General features: G+C 36.7%; 1 pseudogene; it reads right to left on the reverse strand.

The window, feature by feature from the left end:
- Window positions 1-238: 238 nt before the first annotated feature.
- On the reverse strand, window positions 239-3963 carry LOC125878167 (uncharacterized; annotated as a pseudogene).
- Window positions 3964-20118: the final 16155 nt, after the last annotated feature.

Genomic DNA, 20118 nt, shown 5'->3' on the forward strand with positions numbered 1-20118 from the left:
CGTGACATACCTAATGAGCTGCTGTTAACTTTTGTGGTAGCTCTAACTCATAAGCTACACTACTTACCCTGTTCGATATTCTGTAAGGGCCAATATATCGGGGACTAAGCTTCCCCTTCTTACCAAATCTCATATCACCCTTCATAGGTGAAAATTTCAAGTATACCCAATCATCTACTTCAAACTCTAACTCCCTTCTCCTAACATTAGTGTAGGATTTCTGACGACTCTGCGCCGACTTCAACCTCTCTTGAATCACTTTCACCTTCTCCATAGCTTGATGAACTAAACCTGGTCCTATCAACCCTGCTTCACCAACTTCAAATCATCCAATAGGAGATCTGCATCTTCACCCATAAAGAGCTTCATAAGGAGCCATTTGGATGCTGGAGTGGTAACTATTGTTGTAAGCAAACTCGATGAGAAGTAGGTGATCATCCCAATTACCTTTCAAGTCAATCACACAAGCCCTCAACATATCCTCTAAGGTCTAAACAGTGCGCTCTGCTTGCCCATCTGTCTGAGGATGAAAGGCAGTACTTAAGTTCACCTTTGAACCCAAGCCTTTTTGGAATGACTTCCAAAAGTGTGCAGTAAATTGTGCACCTCTATCTGATATAATTGAAATAGGGACTCCATGAAGTCTTACTACCTCTTGAATATATAACCTGGCATAATTCTCTGTTGAATGGGTAGTCTTTACCGGCAAAAAGTGGGTTGATTTGGTCATTCGATCCACAATCACACATATAGAATCATGTTGCCTGCTAGACCTTGGCAAACCTGTGATGAAGTCCATGTTTATCATCTCCCACTTCCATTTCGGAAGTTCTATATTCTAAGACAAACCACCAGGCCTTTGATGCTCCACTTTAACTTGTTGGCAATTCGAACACTTAGCAACTAACTCTGCAATGCCCTTCTTCATGCTACTCCACCAATAAACTTCTCTCAAATCGCGATACATCTTTGTAGAACCCGGATGAATGGAATATCTGGAGCTATGAACTTCATCCATGATCCTATCTTGGAGTCCATCCACCATTAGTATACACAATCTACCTTGATATCTCAATACGGCATCCCCCCTGTTCAAAAGCTAATACTTTTTTCTTATGAACATTTACCTTCAATTCAAGCAAACTAGGATCATGGTCTTGCTTTTCTTTCACTTCTGACACTAATGAAGATTCAGCCCCATTCATCACCGCTACTCCTCCTTCTGTAGAATCCATTAGTCTGACTCTCAATCGTGCAAGTCTATGCACTTCTCTCGCTAGCTCTCTTTTTTCTTCCTCAACATGAGCGGTACTACCCATAGAAAACAAGCTTAAAGCATCAGCAACAACATTAGCCTTACATGGGTGATAAAGAATACTCATGTCATAATCCTTGAGTAATTCCAACCACCTCTGTTGTCTGAGATTAAGCTCTTTCTGAGTAAACACAGAATGAAGGCTCTTGTGATCGGTGAACACATCCACATGAACACCATAAAGGTAATGGCGCAATATTTTCAAAGAAATTATTACAGCAGCCAACTCTAAGTCATGGGTTGGGTAATTCTTCTCATGAACATTCAACTGTCTGGAGGCATAAGCTATAACTTTGCCATTCTGCATTAGCACACAACCCTAACCAACTCTAGACGCATCACAATATACAACAAAGCCTTGCGTACCTTCTGGTAAGGTCAACATTGGGGCAGTAGTCAACCTCTTTTACAACTCCTGAAAGCTTTTCTTACAAGCTTCAGACCATTGAAACTTCACTGTTTTCTGAGTCAACTTAGTCAAAGGGGACGAAATAGATGAGAACCCCTCTACGAACCTCCTATAATATCCAGCCAAACCCAAGAAACTCCTAATATCAGTTGGAGATATGGGTCTAGGCCAATTCTGCAATGCCTCTATCTTTTGGGTATCAACTCTAATTCCATCACTGGAAACTATGTGGCCCAAGAACGCAACAAACACAAGCCAAAACTCACATTTAGAGAATTGAGCATAAAACTCCTTATCTTTCAAAGTCTGAGGAACTATTCTAAGATGGCTAGCAAGATCTTCTTCATTCCTTGAATAGATTAGTATGTAATCAATGAAGACAATAACAAACATATCTAAATAAGGTTTGAAAACTCTGTTCATAAGGTTCATGAATGTTACAGATGCATCGGTCAAACCGAAGGACATAACTAGGAACTCATAATGACCATAACGGGTCATGAATGATGTCTTTGGAATATCACATTCCCTTATTTTCAACTAATGGTAGCCTGATCTGAGGTCTATCTTACTAAAACAAGTAGCACCCTGAATCTAATAGAAAAGATCATCAATTCTCAGAAGAGGATACATGTTCTTAATGGTAACCTTGTTAAATTGGCAGTAATATTTACACATCCTAAGGGAACCATATTTCTTCCTCACAAATAAGACCAGGGCACCCCAAGGTGAGACATTTGGTCGAATAAAGCCCTTATCAAGGAGATCTTTCAACTGCTCTTTTAACTCTGCTGGTGCCACCCTATATGGAGGAATAGATATAGGACGAGTATCTGGAAGAATATCTATACCAAAGTCTATTTCTATCTCAGAAGAGACTCCGGAAAGATCAACTCTTCAGGAAACTCTTTTACTTCTAGAAATGACTGAATAAGAGGTATCTCAACACTAGAGTCATTAACTCAGACTAAGTGATAGACACGCCCCTTGAAACTAATTTTTTTGCCTTAAGGTACGAAATGAAATAACCCTTAGGCACTGCTGAACTGCTTTTCCACTATAAGACTGGCTCATTAGGAATTTGGAACTTAACAACTTGAGTTCTACAATCAATGGAGGCATAAGAGNAACACTAGAGTCATTAACTCAGACAAAGTGATAGACACGCCCCTTGAAACTAATTTTTTTGCCTTAAGGTACGAAATGAAATAACCCTTAGGCACTGCTGAACTGCTTTTCCACTATAAGACTGGCTCATTAGGAATTTGGAACTTAACAACTCGAGTTCTACAATCAATGGAGGCATAAGAGGCATGAAGCCAGTCCATACCTAAAATGACATCGAAGTTTACCATGTCTAACTCAATTAAATCAGCCACGGTGTCTTCGTGATTGATGGAAATGACACAATCACGATAAACTCACTCAGCTAGAATAGACTCCCCAATAGGTGTAGAAACACAAAAGGGTTCACTGAGTGTCTCAGGAAGAACATCAAACTTATTTGCAACATAATGGGTTACAAAAGATAAACTTGCTCCTGGGTCTAGCAAAGCATAAACATCAAAAGTAAAGACTTTGATTATACCAGTGATGACATCTGGAGAGTTCTTTTGCTCTTGGTGCCTAGTGATCGCGTAGAGGCGGTTTGCTCCTCCACCAATATCGGAAGTGGCTCCTCTAGGAGCATCCCTATCTGGTAGAGCAACTGAAGAAGACTGGAATCTATTACCCCCATTACCATTACTATGCCTATTCTTAGGACACTCTCTCATAAAATAACCATTCTGGCCATACTTGAAGAAACCAATGGAGTCATCACGACACACCCCTGAGTGTCTCCTACCACACTTACCACATGCAAGAGTACCCTCTTGTGCCTTACTACCTTGTGAATGCACAGGTCTAGCTCTGAAGTTCTGAGAATTCTGACTATTGTACTCACATTTGTACCTTGGTGCAGGTGCACTAGCAGATGATGAAGTAGGTCCTTTCTACTTATGTTGGAAAGAAGACCGGTTCAAATTACTCTTTTGCTGCCCGGATTCATTCCCTAACGTCTTAGCCCTCTTATTCTTAAACTCTTCTCTATCCTTCAGCTGCTCCTCCTCAACTTGTTGCACATGGATCATCAGCCATCCATGTAGCCTATTAGCATGGCTGCCTTACTTTCCTTACTTGACAGACGAGTCAACCCAACAATGAATAAACTCATTCTGATCCTCATGTCAGCAACCATCTCTTTGCTTCTCTTAGCTCACAAGGAAAGAAATGCCTTATGAAGGAACTCTCGACCATAGGCCAGCTCAAAATCGATTAAGCGCAAGCATGTGTTAGAAAGAAATTTTATAAAGATGAACTCTATCGCACGAAATGAGTATGCAAGAAGTGGAGGAACTCCTAAATGTTGCAGCCTTCTAATTATAGAGGTGGTGCGCTTCACACCGATTACTAGGACTCTATAGACACGTCTTCAAAGACTCCCTAGGACTCTTGAACTCTAGGCTCTGATACTAAGTTTTTCACATCTCGAGCCTACAACCCAGACGGGGCTGGCACTCAAGAACCATTGCTTGCCCTAAGAGAACCCTTGGCCTGGATTACTTACTCAACGGAAGAATCTAAGCATTATTACAATGATCAAATGCATTTTACTCAACTGTTTAATAAAATAACTAAGAATGTTTAAAGGTCAAACATTCAACTTGGCCAAAATGGCAACTCAAGTCTTAACATATGAAATAATAATGTAAAGACAACTGACTACTAACTGTCTATGAAGCCTCTAAAACAAAGAGGGATATCGGGACAGGACCCCCGATCATCCTAACAACTGAAAGGTAAACAATTATGAAAGAGACACTCTGTAAAGCAAAGAGGCTCACCAGCTGACTATGACTTCTCGACCTGATCAACAAGGCGCTGGATGTTGATCTGGTTACCTGCGTCTGCATCATAAGACGATGCAGGCCAACTGACATCAGTACATTGAATGTACGAGTATGCGAGTTGGAATGCTAAACACAACTTAAGATTGAAAAGGATCTGAAAGGAACACTTACCTTGGCTTTACTCAACTCATGAATAAGTAAACTAAAAATGCAGTGTAAAACAACAATAATAGTGTAATTTATATAAGGCATTTAAAACAGTAAATAACAACTCATTTTGTTAAATATATGCAATAACAAACTCAACTTTACTCATATATCAGAGTAATATAGTTGATGTGGGAGTTTCTCTAATCGACCACCACTATGAGCCTAAGTGGTGATACAGTGGCTTGCCCACGCTGCCAGAACTGTCCCATACTTTGCCGTCATATCGAATGTCTTAACTAAGTGGATCCACTAGTCTATGCTAAAAGCATCTTAAGGAGTCATCTAAAAAGTATGATCTTTTACTACCCATGATGGCTTCATGGTTTATGGAGATTGAGTTAATATGAACTTGCATCTCCATATCAGTGCTCAATACTACTCCCAAAATATGCTTAGCTCATATGTTTTTAAAACAAACTTCTTTATTTAGTTTGAGATAATTACTCAAAACTTAGCATAAAAGCTCTCTTGGAATCAATGTTCCCTTTCTTTCTCAAATGTAAAAACACTTTAAACATTTTAGGAATACATAGTCCCCATATACTTCTTTGGAGAAATGAACTTCAATCTTTACTCTTTACTCTTTACCTAACTTAAAACTTAAGTCTTAGAACAGAGTTAAAATGTTTGTGAAAGACTTTTGAAAAACTTTAATGAACTTCTCTTGACTTGCTTCTTAACTTCTAAACTCGACTCTTAACTTTCATTGAATTGAATTATGGATTCAAGGATTGTGATTTGTGATAGGAAAGATCCCATGATGTTTAGGAGTGTTTTTAGATAGCTAAACATGAGAAAAGATAAAAAAAAATCATTGTCTGAGGACAAGTCTGCAACACAGAGATGTATTTAAATTTTGGTCACGAAAATACTATTTGAGGCAAAACGGTTCGTGACCGCCCCGTGATGCGAAATAATTTTTTCCAAATCTGGGGAGCAGGTCCGTGACACGGAACCAGTGCCTAGATTTGCCTGACTAATTTCCTTCTTCGTTTTCCAGCCCCAATTCGCCCAAACTTGGTTCTTTTTACCAAATTCTTTTTAGATACAAATACCCAGCAAATGTACCTAAGAACCTAACTCCAACCAACTCAATAATCTGACGTAATGATCTTAGAAACTTCTCAATCTCAGCCCAATTCAAGAACGACATCAAATTCTAGAATACAAATCAAGGACATCACTTTTCGAACTCTTTTAGGACGAATTCACGCAGAAATAAACATGTTTGGCACGTGGATGAACGAACCCAACGTTATGAAAGCCTCACAGACCTTGTAGGATTAAATCCTTGGCGAAATCCACACGAAAATCTCCAAGAAATCGACGAACTTTGAACTTTTCTTCTCTTTTCTTCTCTTTTCTTCTCTTTTCTCCAAGCCCTAGCATGAACTTCAACTTTTCTAAACTGGTCTAATTCTAATTAGACCTTAACTTAATTACCAAAAACGAAATAAACCAATTGGTCAAGGAAAAGACTAAAATACCCTTCCAAAATTCGGATTAGACTTTCCTTATCTAAACATCCCAACTTCCAAAGGGCTTATCTCACTCATACAAACTCAAAATCACGCAAACTCGACGGTGTTGGAAATATTATTCAAAGATATATCCTACGCAATCTTGAAGCACACCTAACTCATCCTGAGCGAGGAGTTATGGTCGTTTGAAGTTGACCAAAAACTCAACTCAACATACTTAACAAATTTTCTAGATTTCTATTATTTCCAATTCTTAACTTCTTCCTAGTTATTTCAATTTGCGAGATGTTACATGGAATGCAGGACCTCTCGATGATTTAGAAAGGTCAAGATAGTTGTTCGTAAGAACGAGCGAAGATCCAGGTTAAAGAATACTGGCGTGGCGCGGCTGTGGAATTAAATCTTTGGTCACATAAATATTTTTGAGGTAGAGGACTCAGTATCCTCTCCGCGACGCGGTTAGGGAATTATTCTTTTGGTCGCATAATTATTTTTGAGGCAGAGAACTCCATAACCTCTCCGCGACGCAGAGAGGGGATAATTACTCGGGGACTGAAATTCTAAGTGCCTTCGCGGCGCGGACCTGGCGCAATTATTTGCCCGATCTTTTCCTCTCCTCCCAACTCGATTCAACTCACACCCAAAACAGTTCATCGACCAATTTAAGAGAATTCACAAACCCTGAATGACTTCAATGAACCCACAATAAAATCCATCAAGGAACTCAACTCGTTTGCAAAAACACATACCTCAAGAACCCAAAAACTTCCAATTATGGCTTAAACTTAAGAACAACAACTCCTTCAACTTTCTAGAACGAATTTTACGCTGAAATTAGCATGATTGGCGCATGGGTGAATGAACCCAACGCTATCTGAACTCACATACCTCTTTTAGGAATCAACCCTTGGCGAAACGACCTTCGATTCCGCAAGAAATCTCCAAGAACGCCTTGACTTTTCTCCTTTTCTCCTCTTCTTGAACTATTCTCAAAACCCTAGGTGTTAATTTTGATTGCGTAAACTGAAACAATTCATTTTAGACCCCTAATTAATTACTAAAAATGAAATAACTTGATTGGGTAAGGAAAAGACCAAAATACCCCTCTTAAATCTAGGTAACTTTCTTTATCCGGACAGCCCAACTTCAAATGGGTATATCTCCCTCATACGAGCTCAAAATTTAGCAAACTTCAGTGGCGTTGGAAAGAGAATTCCAAGACCTTTCATTTGATATCTTGTGGCCCACCTAAATCATCGTGTGCTAAAATTTATGGTTGTTTGAAGTTGACCAAAAACTTATACTTAGCAAAACTTGCCAAATTTTCTAAATTTACTCTTTCCAAAAATAGTTCTTTCTAATTCTAGTTCTTTCTAAGGCAGGATGTTACAGGAATTGTAATGACTTGAAAAGTTGACTTTGGTCAACCTTCTTGGAAGTCGTGCTCAGATGAAAATTCTGGCAGCTAGGTTAGCTTCGGAAGATCGATTTTGGTCTAGAACGACCCTTTGTTCACTTCTCGAGACTTTAGATAGCAATTGTGGAATCTGGTTCAAATGATACTGGGTGTGGGACCCACTTTTCGTCGATGCGAGATCCAAATGGAAATTACGCCTTCACCGTTGAGTCCGAAATATCGTTTCCAATCAGATTCCATATAAGGTTTGTATTTTTCCGACTCCGAACGAGTCCGAAACATCGAAATTTAAGTTTGGAGGGTTGTAAAATTTTGACGCGGCGGTGACGTGGCAGAGCCACGTGACGACACGTGGCAGAGGTGGAAATTTCCAGATTTTTAAGAACGAATTTCGTCCAAATTTTTGTTCAACTTCAAATTGAGATTGCTCCTTCATTTTTAATCCAAATTAAGTGATTCAAAAGGCAAACTTCAAGAGAATTTCGAGGGGAATCTAGCGGTGATCTCGAAAACGCGAGGGGAGGCTTCGTTGAGGTAAGAAATCAATTTTTAGCCACTGCCAGTGTGATTTTCGGATGTTTTGTTGTTGAATTTTTGAAATGTGAGATCTTGATCATCGTAAGTCCGTTTTGAGTCATTCTTGTGGCTAACTTGTAGAGTTTTTCGCAAGGATCGTCGTGGTATAATCTGTTTGGGTTGAAAGGGTCTCGTTTTTCCGGAAATTGATGATGAAAGGGCTGTCCTTTTTAATTATTGTGGCTGATTTGCGGTGTTGTGGGCATCTGTTTGTGCTAAAATTTTGGGATATTAGTTTAGTAAGGTAGTTGGGACGTTTCCACGGATTCGATTTTGAGATTCTAAGTGTGGGCCCCACAATCCCGTTTTAGACCCGATTTTGGGTCCGTCTCCGAAAAATATAATTTTAGTGTCAATATATTCGTAATGACGAGGTGATTAACCTTTTGTTAGTGGGGAAGCATTTGGAGACCGTTCGGAGAGGAAAAGATCCGGTACCGTGAGTTGGAGCACGCGTGATCGGCTTTCAGGTAGGCTATGGTTTTCTCTCGTGAGATTGAGCATGTTTAGGCAATTGTTTATTGATTTGCTTGAGTATGGAGGGGTTCGGGTGTCGAGCATGCTAAATTTCTATAATTCCTGCCTTAGACCTTATTTCGGGAAAGTGTTGGATTATGACAGCATGTCTCTTGATATTATTGAATAGCCATATCTGGTGGTGTATATGATAATATTGATTTGAAGTATGTTTGGCCTTAGTCTAGGCTTAGACTAGTGTTGCCATAGACTTGCGAGATTTCGGATGTCGTTGGGCAGTAGAACTTTTTCCGACGTCGTTTCGGACGGTTAGCTCCTTGTAGACTGATATAGCAGACTTGAGTCTGATAGTCGGTAACTCAGCTTATGACCTTGTATCCATAATGCCCTGCTTTTATATCGGCTACAAATACCCGGTTAAAGTCCGTGGTCTAGCTTACTCATTATTGGATACTTCCTCGGCGATTTGGGGTATATGAGGGTCGGACTAAAAGGATTATTTATGGTAATCGGTTTGGTGATATTTCCCGCGACGGATGGTTGGATATTGATTCTTAGCTACAGTACCCGGTTAGAGTCCGTGGTCCAGCTTACTTTTTCCAGGCTTAGCTACAGTACCCGGTTCGAGTCCGTGGTCCAGCTTACCTGTGATCTGGTTTCAGCTACAGTACCCGGTTAGAGTCCGTGGTCCAGCTCATTTATGTCCAGGCTTAGCTACAGTACCCGGTTCGAGTCCGTGGTCCAGCTTACCTGTGATCTGGTTTCAGCTACAGTACCCGGTTAGAGTCCGTGGTCCAGCTCATTTATGTCCAGGCTTAGCTACAGTACCCGGTTCGAGTCCGTGGTCCAGCTTACCTGTGATCTGGTTTCAGCTACAGTACCCGGTTAGAGTCCGTGGTCCAGCTCATTTATGTCCAGGCTTAGCTACAGTACCCGGTTCGAGTCCGTGGTCCAGCTTACCTGTGATCTGGTTTCAGCTACAGTACCCGGTTAGAGTCCGTGGTCCAGCTCATTTATGTCCAGGCTTAGCTACAGTACCCGGTTCGAGTCCGTGGTCCAGCTTACCTGTGATCTGGTTTCAGCTACAGTACCCGGTTAGAGTCCGTGGTCCAGCTCATTTATGTCCAGGCTTAGCTACAGTACCCGGTTCGAGTCCGTGGTCCAGCTTACCTGTGATCTGATTTTGGCTACAGCACCCGGTTCGAGTCCGTGGTCCAGCCCACCCGTGCCCGACCTTTGGCTACAGCACCCGGTTCGAGTCCGTGGTCCAGCCCATATAGGTTGACTCATTAGCTATAGTACCCGGTTCGAGTCCGTGGTCCAGCTTGCACGTGGTGTATTCCCAATTCCTCACTAAAGCTTCAGTTTAGTCTTGATTACTCTCATCTGCAGGTTGAGGTTTTGGAGGTTGGAGAGATTCCGGTTAAAGTCCGGGACGTAATGAGATCTTGGAATATGATTGGGAATGGTTCAGTTACAAGTCCGGAAATTGGTAATATTGTGATAGACCTTCTAGCTCCATTATTTTACTTCAACTGTCAGTCCATCTGCCGGGCTTATGGGGGTCCGTGCAGGTGGTTTCTTTTATTGTGCACGAGCGTACCCGTCGGGTTTATGGGAGCCCGGCGGAGTTAGTTAGATTGCTTGTCTTTGTTGCCTGTACGCTCGTGTACATACCCCCCATTTACTACTCTTTGCACTTGATGTGACCCTTTATTCGCATTTCAGTTTACTTTTGCTTATCTTGCTCAGTCGGCCGATGATGCCTACTGGGTACCTGTTGTTTTGGTACTCATGCTACGCTCTGCATCTATTTTGTGATGCAGGTCCGAGCACTAGTAGCCAGCGTTGATCGAGCTTGGAGTAGACTTATCCGGAGACGGGGGTGAGCACACGGCGTTTTGTACTATCTCAGTCTCCATCTGTATATATAGACTTGTCTTTTTCCTTTCGAGACAGTCTAGTCTCTGTTGTCCAGTTTTGGGACTTGTACTCATTTTGTAGTAGCTCTGTACTAGTGATTTCCAAGTTCTGGGAGGGATCTTTATTTGTATATATGTTTTTGGTTTGCTTCCGCCTGTTTATATTGTTATTTGCCTACTCTTGTTTAATTTCTACCCTCAGACCCATTACTTGTTGTTCCAGGTTACGGGTTGGCTTACCTGCTGGTGGGTTATAGTAGGTGCCATCATGACTTGATAAATTGGGTCGTGACAGGAATCTTGTTCCACTATCACGAATCACATAATGTAGGTAATGGACATGAGTAAAATCTGAATCCAACACAAGGGCAGCAAAAAATTTGGAAGCACACCTAAAACGCATCAATGACATAACAAGAAGTCATAGAAACATTTCAACAATCAGTTCTTGAGGAAGAGTAGGAATTCTTCTCATAGGTATCATATTTGTATCCTAAGTGGAGGCTAAAGAGTGAGTGAGTCAAACTAAAGTCTTTGCAAGCTTTTATAAGTAGGCTAAATTTTCCTCATTAAATGTTTTATTTGACTTTATTATCTACTTGCATTAAAACATTTGCATTGGATTAAATTTATATTAAGTTGATCGGATCCAAAATAACTTTTTTCCTTTTTTAACTTTGACTTAATAGGAATTTTAATAAAGTAAAAAAAAAAATCATGTATATAGCCATAAATTAAAGATATGTATAATTTACTAAAATATAATTTTAATTAATATACCATATGAAAAAGTCAAATTAAAGATCAATTACAGAAAAAGAAAAAAACATTCTTTATGAAACAAGACTAAAAAATATTATAAGATAAACTAATTAAAATTAAAAAAATATAATTAAATTTATATATTCAAAACTATACAAATTAATTATTTATCTATAAGAGAAAATGAATAATGTTTTTTCTATTTGTGTAGATTCTCTTGCCTCTCTACAAAGATTTGCCAGCTCACAAATATAAAAAATTATAGACAAGTAATGTTATGATTGAGTTAATTTCCTAATTAGTCAGATATTTCATAAATTGTCTATTAATTAAAATCATATTTGATTTTTTAAAATTATAAAATCACTCAATTATTTTGTTCCCTCAAAATATACTAAACAAAAAAATGATTCTCTTTTAGTTGACATGCCATAACACATTAAAAACGATATTCAATTCAAATTTTAAAAGACAAAGAATAGAAAATATTACCTTTTGAGAAAAATTCTTGTATGATTTTTTTTTAAATTACTTGAGAACATATACATTGACATGCATAAGGCCTAATATAAAAGAAAGAAAATTAATATTTGATTCATTTGAAGCGATTCGAAAAAAGAGAGACAAAAACAGTGTTATTAACTTTATAGAATTAAATAACAAGTAAATTTTTTTTTAAAAAAAGGCCATAAGTCCAAACTTCAATTTGTGACAAGTAATGTAATTTTTTTAAAAGTACAGGCTTTCTATAGTAAAATTAAGTCCAAACTTTGATTTCAAATATATCTTTTCCACTACACAAATCATTTTGATCATAGAAATATTCATAACAAATCTAGCAATGATAATTTGTTCATCACTTCTATTAAATTATAGTCAAATATATTGTCATATATATCATTATTCAATCCGATAATTATAAAATTTCAGCTCAAAAATCAAATGCAAATAATAATTTCTTCAAGTAATTAAACATGTAGCTAAATAACTCTTTGTACTGAGAAATCTTTCCTACTAAGACATGTAAAAAATCAATGAGGCTTTTAATTTATTTTCATGATTTGTTATCTATGCTTAAAGTGAAAATTTAACTTATTGTGGGCTCAATTGAAATCTGAACTATCATCAAAACTTTATACCTTTTTGTCCTAACGTTCATAAGCTAGTAAAAAGTAATTTAGAGGGTCGTACAGAGTTATCTGAGTGGAAAATTTGTCTCAGCACGGAAGTCGTATTTTTTTTCTTGTACTGAAATTGAAAATTCTAACAAACTCTAAGTACCCGAGTAATTTTTTTTCCCATTTGGAGATGATTAAGTCTTGGCTTTCATATTTCGAACATTACATTACAATCCAAGAGATTTTATTCATTGAGTTGTAAATAATAGACTAATAAATTATCGTCATGTCTGCAATTTTATCTTAATTTCACCTAGCTTTCATCTAGAATTCACCCCGTACTTCTTTACAGGGACGAAAGAGATAAAGTAAAAAAATTTAATTTATATGATCAAAGGCTTACTAAGTATGACCCCTCAGTTTTTTTCTTTTGTGTTTTGAGAATTAAATTATATTAATTTTGATTAATATTTTAAGATATATATTTTTATTTAAATTAAATTGATTTTCTTAATACAAAATATGAGAATATTTCTAGCGTAGTAGGAGTAATTATAATTTGCAAGATAACAAATTAATGCCCTATCTCTAAGAGTAAATGAGTAATGATTTTTATTCAGAAAGTCTTTGAATGGTTATTTATTTATATGAATTTGTCAATCATTTTTTTATATTTTTCTAGAATTGTAAAATCACCCAATTGTTATTAATATTATTACTTTCAAAATATATTAAATATTACAAAAGATTTCTTCTCTCCTAGTTGACATTTCATGTCACATTAAATGTTTTATTCAATTCAGATTAGAAATTCTTAATTATTATGAAAAAAATAAAAAGATAAAATATTACCATTCTAGAAGAATTTTTTTATCAACTTTTTATTATTTGATAACACATACTTTGTTAACAATTTTTTTTTAAAAAACATATTTTTTGACATACATAAAGCCACATAATATTATTATAATATAGAGAGCAATAATATTCATTTGGAAAAGAAAAGAAAAAAAAATAATGTCTTTTAACTTGGATAGAATTAACTAACAAGAAAATCAAAGGAAAAAAAATAAGATCACAAGTCCAAACTTAGTAATAAGTTGAAATATTTTTATTTATTATTTTAGCATAAGTAGAGGCTTTCTACGTAAATATTAATGCCATTAATTCCATCCTCAATTGGAGCTTCATGAATTTCCAAATATCTCCAGCTAATTTTTCCTACATCATAAAAGTAACAAAATAAAATATTATTTTTCACTGCAATATATACAATCTCGTCATTACGAGAATCGCAGAATCCTTGAGGAGGACCATCTTTTGGTTTCAATATATCCTCCACATCTTTCCATTGCAAAGGAATAAGAATGCCATGACTCTTCCATTCTTCTTTTTCAGAATTTTCTAAAATCCATGAATCATTTCGATCAGTGAAACTTCCCCAACATAGCAATGCTATTTTGCCCTTCATTTCAATCAAATAAATTTTTACATATATCATCACCCAATCCAATAATTCTGAATTTTTCATCTCTTAAATCAAATGCAACTATCGAATTCTTTGAGTAGTCCATCATATAGATAAATTCTTTAATAGAGCAAGTTTTCATACTAAAACATGGAAAAAAATTAATGATATCTTTAATTTTTCTCCATGATTTGTCTATACTTAAGGTGAAAATAAAATTTTGTGCATGCCCACTTGAATTTTGAACTTACATCAAAACTTTGTACTTTTGTTCTACAGGTTCATAACCTAGTGAATAGTAATATAAAGATTTAATCGAGCGAGAATTTTTTCTCTGATAGGAAAGTACAATCATTTTTCTTGTACTAGAATTGAAAATTCTAACAGTCTCCTTATCGTACTTCCAGATGCAGTATGAACCATTAACACACGGTCCATTGAAATATTGATCGTGACGATCAAAATTCCATCTAGATGTATTTCCATCTTCATTTAGATCTACAACGTATAGATCTCCAGCTTTCCCCATGAGGAATCTTGTTCCACCATCGCGAGTCATTGAGCATAGGTGATGGACATGAATAAAAGCTGAATCCAACACAAGGGCATCAAAAAATTTGGAAACACGCCTAAAACACAGCAATGACATAACAGGAAGCCATAGGAATATTTAAACAATTAGTTCTTGAGGAAGAGTAGGAATTCTTCTCATAGGTATCATATTTATATCCTAAGTGAAGACTGAAGACTGAGTGAGTTAAACTAAAGTGTTTGCAAGCTTTTATAAGTAGGCTACATTTTTTTCATTTTATTTGACTTTATTACCTACTTGTATTAAAACATTTGCATTGAATTAAATTTATATCAAGTTGATCTGATCCAAAATAGCTTTCTATTTTTTTGACTTGACTTAATAGGAAATTTAATAAAGTTAATAAGATTTTTGAATTATGTATATAGATGGTGATAAATTAAAAATATGTATAATTTACTAAAATACAATTAAAGTTAATATACCATATCAATATGTCCAAATTAAAGTTCACTTGTCGAAAAAGAAAAAAAACATTCTTTATGAAATAGACTAAAAAGGATTATAAGATAAACTAATTAAAATTAAAAAATAATTGAATTGATATATTCAAAACTATACTAATTATTTATTTATCTATAAGAGCAAATGAATAATGTTTTTTTCTATTTGTGTACTCTCTTGAGTCTTACCTCTCTACAAAGATTAGTCAGTGATGTGAGATTAAAAATATGTATTTTTAGCCTCACATCAACACCCCACACTTAAACTTTTGTTCGTCCTCGAGCAAACATTAAAACTCGTCCCAAAAAAAAAATCATACTAGCAATGTCATCACTTTGGTTAATACAAACAATTAGGCCATATACCAATTTCAAAACATCAAGTGGACTTCTCAATCATTATGCAAGACATCCAAATAAACCACAAACCTCTAACCTCCTAACCTCAAAGGACTTTGAACTCATCAAATTTAAGTTTGCTCACCTACTCTCATCAAAGAAAGTTAATAAAATCATCTATCTATCATGAAACAAGTGCCCTCACAAGAAGAAATAGTCCACACACTCAAATCAAAAGATTGAATATAAATTAAGGACTTGGCATCAAAGAATACTCTCACACTAGCAAAGAAAATTCACATGTATGCACAAAGAACCATATGTTTGCTCATTATGTACATCTCCACTAATTAAGCATGCTTGAATAGAATCAAATAACTTTAACGGGTTGTAATGTAGGCTAGGGGATGGGTAGGAAAACTATATAATAGGACTTTAACGGGTTGTAATGTAGGCTAGGGGATGGGTAGGAAAACTATATAATAGTGACTTACACTTCCTTAAGCACTTTGCAATTTTAGACTTCATAACCCATTATTTTCTTCTCTTTATTTTCAGCCCTTTCTTCAACAATTATTTCATAAGTAATTCTCATCCTCTCAAAAATGTTTCAATCCTTTTCTTTTTTTCTTTTTTTTTAAAGTTTCCCTTCATAATAGCCACCCTCAACTTACGTATTTTACATGCGTTAAGGTGCACAATATCCTTGGAAGGACCAGGGCCATCATCAAAGTAGCTTTTTTTTTTTCATGTCGCATTCTTTTTTTCTTTTTTTTTCAAAGAGGGCTTTGAAGCACTTTGTAGCTATCATTGATTACTCAATCATCCCTTTTTCTCATAATTGATAATTAGAATAAGTCTATGCTATAATGCTCAAGGAAGCAAGGTACAAAAACTAGGGATTCAACAAAATAGTTAAGGGCAAAATATGGCTACCAATAAAAGGCTACAGGCTCAAAAGGGCTAACTAGTGATAAAATATCTGAAAAGGCAAAATTTTACTAGACAAATCAAAGAAAGCCTATTATCATCTCCTAAACAAAGAAACACTTTTTATTTCGTTTCAATAACATGCAGGGCATGTTCTAGACTAAGATGCAAAACATGGAATAAATAAACTCTCACCACACATGGCACAAGTATCATCTCAAGATGGATCAGTTCCACTTCTAAGAGAGACAGGATCATAACAAACTACAAAATAAAATAAGCTATATACAAAGTCGCAACCATGAACCTAGATGTCAAAAAGTTTGCAATTTCACTAGCAATCAAGCATTCACAAGAAAGTACTACTCAAAAATTAGGCCCAAATAGTAAGTATCACATAACTCAAAAGAATCTTTTCTTTTCTCTCCAAAAAATTAAAAATAAAAATAAAATTTATTTCAAAAAAAATAAAAATAAAAGACACTCGGTTCAAAGGGACTATCCTCAGGAAAAGAACCGAAAACAAAAGCCAAGGAACCCATTCTAAAAAAAAAGACTCAATAAAATGGTAAAAACTAAGAATTCATTCCTCCACCCCACACTTAAAAAAGATGCTATGTCCCCAAAGCATTAGATAAAATTTAAAACAAGGATTAGGAAAACTCCCTGAGGCCTTTTGGCCTAGATAGTAACATGTTCTCTCTATTCCTCCTTGCATCAAGGGTCGTCACCCCACACTTCAACTCAAACATGCTCCTTTTTTTTTTTTGTATGTACTCAGACTTCCCCTATTCTGCAAAAACAAGAAAAGAAAAAAAATGATACTAATAAAATAAAAATAAAATAAAATAAGAAGTTACACTACTAATTGGGTTGCCTCCCAATAAGCACTTAATTTAACGTTGCGGCACGACACCATCAATTTTACTATTTTTCCTTCCACTTTGAAGATATGAATTGCACCCCTAATTTTACATCAATTTTTCTATTACGCTCAAGGGGTGGTGGTACAAAAATAAAGGTCCCAAGCAATAGATATCGCATTATGGACTTCTTGGATCCTAAGTGAGGAATGTAATTCTCTGATATTGGAAAAATAAATTCAAGAATATAGACACAATTTTCCTCCTCCATACATTCTTCTATATTCTCAGATGGCTCGATTAATTTCTCATCATCTAAACATAATGTGGAAAAATGATTGAAATGAGGTCTAGTGCGCCCTAACTTATGAATTGTATTATTATTTACACCCTCATATTTACACATACTGGAGTTTTTAAAAATAATATTATCTACTTCATTACATAACTCTAGTGTACTCTTCTCAACAATGACAACATCAATAAAAATATGGGATGTGTTGTATTTGAAATGGAAGGGATTTTGGGGAATTATGGAAAGGATGATATTATGGGAGAGTTATGGAGTGATTTAGGGAGGTTATGGGATGGTGGAAACAGTTTTGGGAGTAATAGAGGGAAGTGGAATGGTTTAAAAACATGGGGGTTTTTAAATAGGAGGGTCCGGGTCGGGTCAAACAGCCTTAGGGTTTGGACTCACGAGATCCCGTCTACGGTCCGTAGACTGTGACCGTAGATCACTCTTACACTTAGAAAATTTTAAAGGCTTACCTGGGATCTATAGACACCATTTACGGTTCGTTGATGAATCGACGGACCGACAATGGGGTCCGTAGACCTCTGCACCAAACCATTTTCTGAAGAATTTTCATAATGTATCTGCATATGTAGCAAACATTAGGCTATTCTTTTTACATTTTATGGACACTTTTTAGACACAGACGCTATACTAATTCTAGCTAACACTAAGAACTAACACACTAAGAAACCTACCTAAATTGATACAAAGAAGCAATTAAACAAAGAAAAATTACTAAATGAAAAACAGAACCTTGTCGTTGGCTAGATTATACATCTGGGGTTGCCTCCCAAGCAGCGCTTGATTTAACGACGCGGCACGACGCAAGTGTCTTGATTACTCATACTTCATCAAGATTGTAGGCCTCAATCACTTCTTGCACAGTTTCAGCATTTCCCAGATAGATCTTGATCCTTTGCCCGTTTACCATGAACCTTGTTCCATCCCTATTATCAAGCTCAACCGCTCCATAAGGGAGCACTTTTGTGAGCAAAAATGGCCCGGTCCATTTGGACTTGAGTTTGCCTGGAAACAGGCGCAACCTAGAGTTGAATAGAAGCACAAGATCACCAACCACAAATTCTCGCTTTTCAATTCTTCGATCATGATACCTCTTCATCTTCTCTTTGTACAAGGCTAAACTTTAATAAGCTTTTTGGCGAAACTCATCAAGCATATTCAAGTCATTCATCCTTTGATTAGATGCGGCGCCCCAATCCAAATTTAACTTCTTCATTGCCCACGTAGCCTTATGCTCTAGCTCTACTAGTAAATGACAAGACTTCCCATATACAAGTTGGTAAGGAGACATACCTATGGGGGTCTTGTATGCAGTGCGATATGCCCATAGAGCATCATCAAGCTTCCTTGACCAATCCGTTCTATTAGCATTCACAGTTTTCGCCAATATCTGTTTGATCTCTTTGTTGGATACTTCAACTTGATCGCTAGTCTGTGGATGGTAAGGAGTGGCTACATTACACCATATTTCTCAAGTAGTACCTTGAACAACTTATTGCAAAAGTGAGAACCTGCATCGCTAATAATAGCCCTCGGTGTACCAAATCTGGAGAAAATATTCTTTTTCAAGAATGCGGTGACACTTTTACCTTCATTGTTGGAGAGCGCAACTGCTTCCACCCACTTCGATACATAATCAACCGAAACAAGAATATACTTCATCCCATATGAACTCACAAATGGACCCATAAAATCAATGTCCCATACATCAAACAACCCTATCACCAAAATAGGATTCATTGGGAACTCTTGCCTCTTTGAAATCCCTCCTTCTCTTTGGCAACGATCACAAGACTTGGCGAAATCATGAGCATCTTGGTGGATGGTAGGCCAGTAGTACCCATATTGCAAAATCTTATGTGCAGTCCTAATATCACTATGATACCCACCAACGGGTGATGAATGACATTCTTCAAGTACACTCAACATCTCAACCTCGGGCACACAGTGACGAATAATCCCATCAGCACAACTACGATACAAGTAAGGTTCATCCCAAAAAAATCTCTTCACATCATGCATAAACTTTTTCCTTTGGTGAAAAGACAAATCGGGGGGCACAATATCACTTGCCAAATAATTAGCAAAGTCTGCGAACCAAGGAATCAAATCATGAGAAGAAGCCAATACCTGTTTATCTGGAAAAGTATCATTAATTTCAGCCCTATATCCAAGCTTTAGCATAGCCTCTTCCTCTAATCTGGAAAAGTGATCGGCAACTTGATTTTCGGTCCCCTTTCTATCTTTTACTACAAAATCAAACTCTTGCAGCAACAATACTCATCTATTCAATCTCGATTTTGCATCCTTTTTCGCCATCAAATACCTCAATGCAGAACGGTCAGTATGCACTATGACCTTGGTACCAAGCAAGTAGGATCGAAATTTCTCGAATACAAAAACCACCGCAAGAAGTTATTGTTCAGTCACAATATAATTCTGGGTCATATTTAGAGCTTTGCTAGCATAGTAAATAGGGTGAATAATTTTCTCTCGCCTTTGTCCCAATACTACACCCAGTGCCACTCCACTCGCATTGTGCATTATCTCAAACGGTTGTCCCCAATCCGATGAAATAATAATCGG

The sequence above is a fragment of the Solanum stenotomum genome, chromosome 10 (genome assembly GCF_019186545.1).
Source record: "Solanum stenotomum isolate F172 chromosome 10, ASM1918654v1, whole genome shotgun sequence".
NCBI lineage: Eukaryota > Viridiplantae > Streptophyta > Magnoliopsida > Solanales > Solanaceae > Solanum > Solanum stenotomum.